General features: G+C 23.4%; 1 protein-coding gene across 1 annotated transcript in view; it reads left to right on the top strand.

Moving 5' to 3' along the window:
- Positions 1-3,406: 3,406 nt before the first annotated feature.
- LOC107443661 (toll-like receptor 6) overlaps positions 3,407-6,000 on the top strand; it is a 131,778-nt gene continuing 129,184 nt past the window's right edge. Inside the window, exon 1 of the mRNA XM_016057604.3 lies at positions 3,407-3,657. The gene's annotated coding sequence lies outside the window, so the exon portion shown is untranslated. The remainder of the gene's footprint in view (positions 3,658-6,000) is intronic.

Here is a 6,000-nt window from a genome sequence, read left to right as displayed (position 1 = left end):
CCTGGGATATTTCTTTGGAAGACATGCACTCGGTCCTCTGAGTCACTGTTTCTCAAGAGTTTTATTATGAAGAAATTATGGCAGAGATAGATTCGTCTAAATATGTTATCAATTTGGCAATAAAGTTGAATTGCAGTTTTGTTTATACGACGTTCAAAACTGTAAAGTAATAGCTAAAAAGCTAGGGAAAGTATAGAAAATAAACATGAAATTATTGCCGGTAAGGTAAGGTTATATTACATAAAACTGACAAAAATTGGCAATTCAACTTACGGTTTTAATTCGTTTGTAATTAATGCAAAAAATACTGAAAATCCGTTTTGGCGTCCGAACAAACGAGTATTTTTTAGAGTGTATGCAAATTAGTTTTGATCAACATTTGCTACATGCATTTATTAAAGATTACATTTGTCTTTTTATATTTTTAATAATTAATTCCCTATTTGATATCTGAATTTCCCATATTTTCTTCGTTTGTTTTGCATATTCTATTTTCAAAATAAAAATGTACAGTGTTGGACATAATAAGGAATAATTTTAATTTTCTGCAATAAATTTTCATTAAATAATTTATTTCGAGAAAATAAAATATAAATATTTCTGTTTTTTGTTTCTTTTTATAATATTTTTTTTGTGTATTTTCTTATTAAATATTAAATTAACTTTTTGAAAATCAGTAAATTATTATGATAGTATTTGTTTTTAAATTTAAAATAATCCCAGTTCTTAAAATTTTTTGTGTAGTATTAAACATATTTACATAGAGTTTTTTATTCAGTGTTGTTCAAGTTTACGATTTTATTATTATTGTTATTTATTTGAATTTGGATACTTTACTTTTATACTAATTTTAAACGAACCATATATTTTTTTTTATTTATTTAAGAGAACGATTAAAATTTTCAAGTTGCTTTTTTTTAATGTATTTAGTTTATTAGTTTATTATGTTATTAATTGATCTAGATTCTAAGAATTAATTTCGCCTCATGCAATAACTTCCTAAAACTGCAATTAAAATTTAAATTACAAAAAAAACTTCTTTTTACTTTAAGTTTTTTAATTGTTTAAAATATCTATATAGCTCTAAAATTCATTTTAAAGCAATACATTTATATAAAGTTACGTAACAAATAATATATATATTTAATATAATATATATTAAATATANTATATATATTATTATATATTTTATATATATTTATATATAGTATAATATATATAAAAGTTATATACAATAATTTGTTTCATAACGAGTTACAGAAAAAGAATGAAAAGCAATATTAAATTCCTTGCATATGCTATGATTTCCTTCCGTTAATTAAAAATATATGTTGATCATTATAAAAAATATTTTTTATCTAATGTAGTTAAAGTTATAATAAAATGTTAGAACGAAAATTAAATTAAAGTTAGAAGCAAATTAAGGATTTTAATAAAAATTAATGGGAAAAAAAGCACACAGTTTCTTTTTTATATATAAAATTAAATGAATGGAAAGTTTTTCAAACAGAATGAAACATATTTAAAAGAATTTACATATTAATATTTTAATCATTATATCATAATAATCATTAAATGTAATTTAATCAAACATAATTATTTTTAAATTTATATTTTTATGGAATGTCGTATTAAAGTATTACTGATTATTAAAGTTCAGTATATAAACGCTGAAACTTTTTTAAAAAAAACTTAAATACAAAGTTGTATAAAAGTCATACAAACATAATTAAAATAATTGTTTTATATTTTTTTTTTCAATAAATAGATTTTGAACAGAAAATACAATATCTTTCTTTGTTAAAAAGAAGATGAATTCATATTTTTTTAAGCGACGTGATGAATAGTTTTAATGCATAGTTTTTCAATTAACCACAGTTAACCATTAGAATTAATTTAATCTCTTAAATCTAAAATAATATATAAAAACTTATTTTTAAATTCTGAAGCCCTTTTTTTGGAAAATGAATCGATGATATTCTAGCAACATGACTTAAAATATCGAATCATATTTTGCTAAACTATGAAATAATGAATTACATTTAGTTTCCAAGTTTATATAATTTTATTGTTTTCTATAAAATATGACCGTATCTTTTTCTATGAGCAATAGTTTCAAACAGAGTTAAAACAATGTCTAATAAATACAGAAAAGTTATTTAAAACTACAATATAAGGTGTTTAAACGTTAATTAAACTAAACATTTGCTCTGTGCTTGAATCATTTAGTTATTTTTCGCTGATTATTAATTTGAGGAATTTATTGTTAGCTAAAGGAACCATAAATTATCTTTATTATTTCTAAATTCTAAAATAATAAATTAAATTTCGATTTCGGATATTATTATTAATGTTTTCAATGTAATTTGAGAGTATTTTTTCCATTAGCAATATCCTTAGACGGAGTTACTACAGTGACTTTAAAATGACTTTAAAATATCCTATATTGTAGTTTTAAATACTGAAAAGTTATTTAAAACTACAATATATGATATTTTAAAGTTAACTAAACATTTGTTGCATGCTTGAATCTTTTTTTTAATCTTAAACTTATGACTTTATTGTTAGCTAAAAAAAGCGTAAACTATTTTATTTATTACTAAATTATGAATAAATGAATTATACATTGTTTCTAGTTTTGCATATCATTATTGTTTTCAATATAATGTGAGCATATTTTTTTCTGTGAGCTATAACTTCTAACAGAGTTGAAGTAACGTCTAATAAATACTTAAATGTTACTCAAAATAGCAATATAGGCTATTTTTAAGTTAACTAAAAATTTGTAGTGTGCTTGAATCTTTTAAGTTATTAACTTTATGAATTTAATTTTGACTAAATGAAGCATAAATTAATTAATTTATTTTTAAACAAACTTTTTACTCTTTCATGTTAGTAGTAATAAATGTTCATTAACGAAGAAATTAAATTATCTTACTTTTACTTAAATGATATTTAAATATTGCAAGTTTCACTTTCAATTTAAACTTAAATGTGTAACTCAAATCATAAACATTCAAAGATATCACGACTATTTTTTCAAAGCTATTGTTACCTTAGTATTAATTATTAATTTCTAAGGCTTTTTTTTAAAATTTAGTATTAATATATTCCGTTAAGAAATGGTAACTTACTGTTATCATAATTAAATTAGGAATGCTTAATGTTTTAATTAACGGTATATAAATATCGAAGTATTTCACTTCAATTTAGGGTTTCATAAAATATAGCTCTTGACTTTATCGTTCTTCTTACGCTAGTTCAAACTTTGTTTTGTCGCTTTTGTCTACAACAATTTTTGCTGTTACTCGACGGAGCTTAGAACAGAAACAGACAAGACAGAAGAGCGGATCCTGTGTTTGGTTTCTCTCCCTGTGAAACAGCCGTTAGGTGGCGATACGATCCCTTACCATAAATTGAGGCATGTTTCCCGGAGACTGGACATTCAAAATCTGAACGTCGTATCTACCTGTTTTTTCCAGGGGACTTATCCGGAACATTCTTACTTTCCCGAACATTTATTGTTCTACTCTCGGACTATATTAAAAAGTGGATTCTAATTTAGATCGTGTTTATGGTTTTGTGGGAACTATTAGATCTGACGTAAAGTTTGTTTTTGAATAGCACGTGTGCTGTTTTGAAGAAAAAATTTGAAATGTAAGTAATATTTTAAACTTTTTAGTTCGTAAATACTTTAAAGTATGTTTTCATAGATATGCTAATTTAGGAGAAAGGAATTATTGACTGTATCTTATGATTGCATTTCAAAACAAATGGAAATTGTATATCTTTTTCTAATATGAAGCCAGTTGCTTTCATTTCTTAAAGACTGCGGGATTTAAAATAGGAGATCAACATTGTTGGGGTGTGTTTTAGTTAAGGTGAACTTTTTTTATTTAACTTTGGGAGGGAATTGCTTACGTATGATGAGAAAAATGAATTAATTAGAAAAAAATTTTACTTAATTATAATTTTATTTTTCCTTTAAAAAGCAGTTTTCTTAATATAATTTAAAGCACGATAACTTTAAACAACTAAGCATATTCGTTATATTTAATAATTGAGCAGATATTTTGGAATTGGTGAATAAAGTAATTAATTCTATGAAACCAAGAATAGCTATTTTTTATATATCCCAAGTTAACATAAAATTACAACATCTAAAAATTAAAAAAATGAAATAAATATATATGAAATAACTATAAATAATTTAAAAAAATATAAAATAGTATCAGGATATTTTAGTTAGCATTGTAACTGTATAACATTTGTTGATTTTTTACGAGTAACAACATTGAATTTACTTTACGCTTTTTCGAAGGTTTATTCTCATTCTTTCTCCTTAAGGAAAATTTATTTTATCATATTTGGAAAACAGAAAAACTCTGCAATATTTATGTATAACTTATAGCTTTAAAACTTTACAGAATAATATTGTAAGATGAAACTAAGAATATTTATTACATTGAAAAGGGAGGAAAAACATTAAAACAACTTCAAATGAGTTTGATTTTTACTTTCATTTTGAGAAAAAGACAAAATTACTTTGAAATATGATATTATAAAATTTTAATTTTTTATAAGTTTCGAATTCCTTTCATTGTGCTTTGTTTCAAACAAAAAAAAACTTGATTTTTTAAGCTTGATGGTTGCAGAAATGCTATTTTGCATACATGAAGAAAACTAAAAGAAATAAGGAATAAACAATTTACCTTGTTTTTAAAATATACAAAATACAGAGATACACATTTTACTGAGAAGTCACATTTGCTCAATACTATTTCATGTGTTCTTCAAACCTTTTATGCAGAATCTTCAAATTTTTTCATATAATTTTGTTTGAGCAATAATGAATATGGTTTAGAAAATCACGTTTCTATGCTACTTGTATTGAATAAACAGTTATAATGTGTATTATTTAAAAAATAAAACTACTTTTTTTGAAATAATACATTTTCTAAAATGTTATATACCATCAATCTATTACTCCAACTTAAATATCTTCTTAACATTTAGCATATGGTAATAGAAATTGATTAGTGATGAAATATATAAGCCAATTTTGACAAAAAAAAATACATTGAAATATTATTTCTTTTTACCTAAAATACACAAAAGTTTTAAAGATTTGTTGAAAGATTCATTTAAAAGGTATAAGAAACTACGTGTTTCTTTTATTAATATTTACGATTTTATTTCTATAAGCTATAATAATGGAAACCCAACACGAAGTAATGCAATGTAACTAAACATAATTTCATCAATTTAAGTATAATGGTAAATTTCTTACATCACATTTTAAATGATGACATATCTACAGTTTTTTTAATAAATCAAACTAACTTTCTTCTTTCTATAGTTCTTTTAGTGAGTCACACTAACTTTCTTCTTTCTATAGTTCTTTTAGTGAGTCACTAACACAGGTTAAGGTAAATCTAATATTATGAAACCATCGGTCTAATGTTATGATGATGATATTCTTCATAACACCTAATCTAATGAAAATGTGTAAATATCTAATGAACAATAAAAAAAAAATAATTATTGTATATTTGAAGAACTACGTGAAAATGTAGAATGGTGATATATGAGTATTGTAAGGGTGATATATGAGTACGTTTCGAAGGACGGTAAGAAATCTATCAACTAAGTACCTATTTTACGCACCTTGGAATATTAGGTTCTCATTATCACAATACTCAGAAAGGTAATACCAAAATTAAGTGCTCAAATATGCAAAATTTAGGTACAATATATTTTTCTTCTACCAACGCATGACACAAAACAAAACTAGTTATAAACTTTTAAAATCATTTCAAAATTTCCATTTGTTCCGATAATTGGTCTGCAAATTTCTGAATACATTTTGAATATATTTTTTGAATACTTACAAGGACGGGACATGAAGACCCATTGGCTATTAAGAATTTCAATTTCATTAAAATAGTGTTTTTGGTAATGAAATAAATGCTTAAGCGTTTTTGTTTAGCTGACTTTGGT

The sequence above is a fragment of the Parasteatoda tepidariorum genome, chromosome 3 (assembly GCF_043381705.1).
Source record: "Parasteatoda tepidariorum isolate YZ-2023 chromosome 3, CAS_Ptep_4.0, whole genome shotgun sequence".
Classification (NCBI taxonomy): domain Eukaryota; kingdom Metazoa; phylum Arthropoda; class Arachnida; order Araneae; family Theridiidae; genus Parasteatoda; species Parasteatoda tepidariorum.
This window is presented reverse-complemented; position numbering and strand designations above follow the sequence as displayed.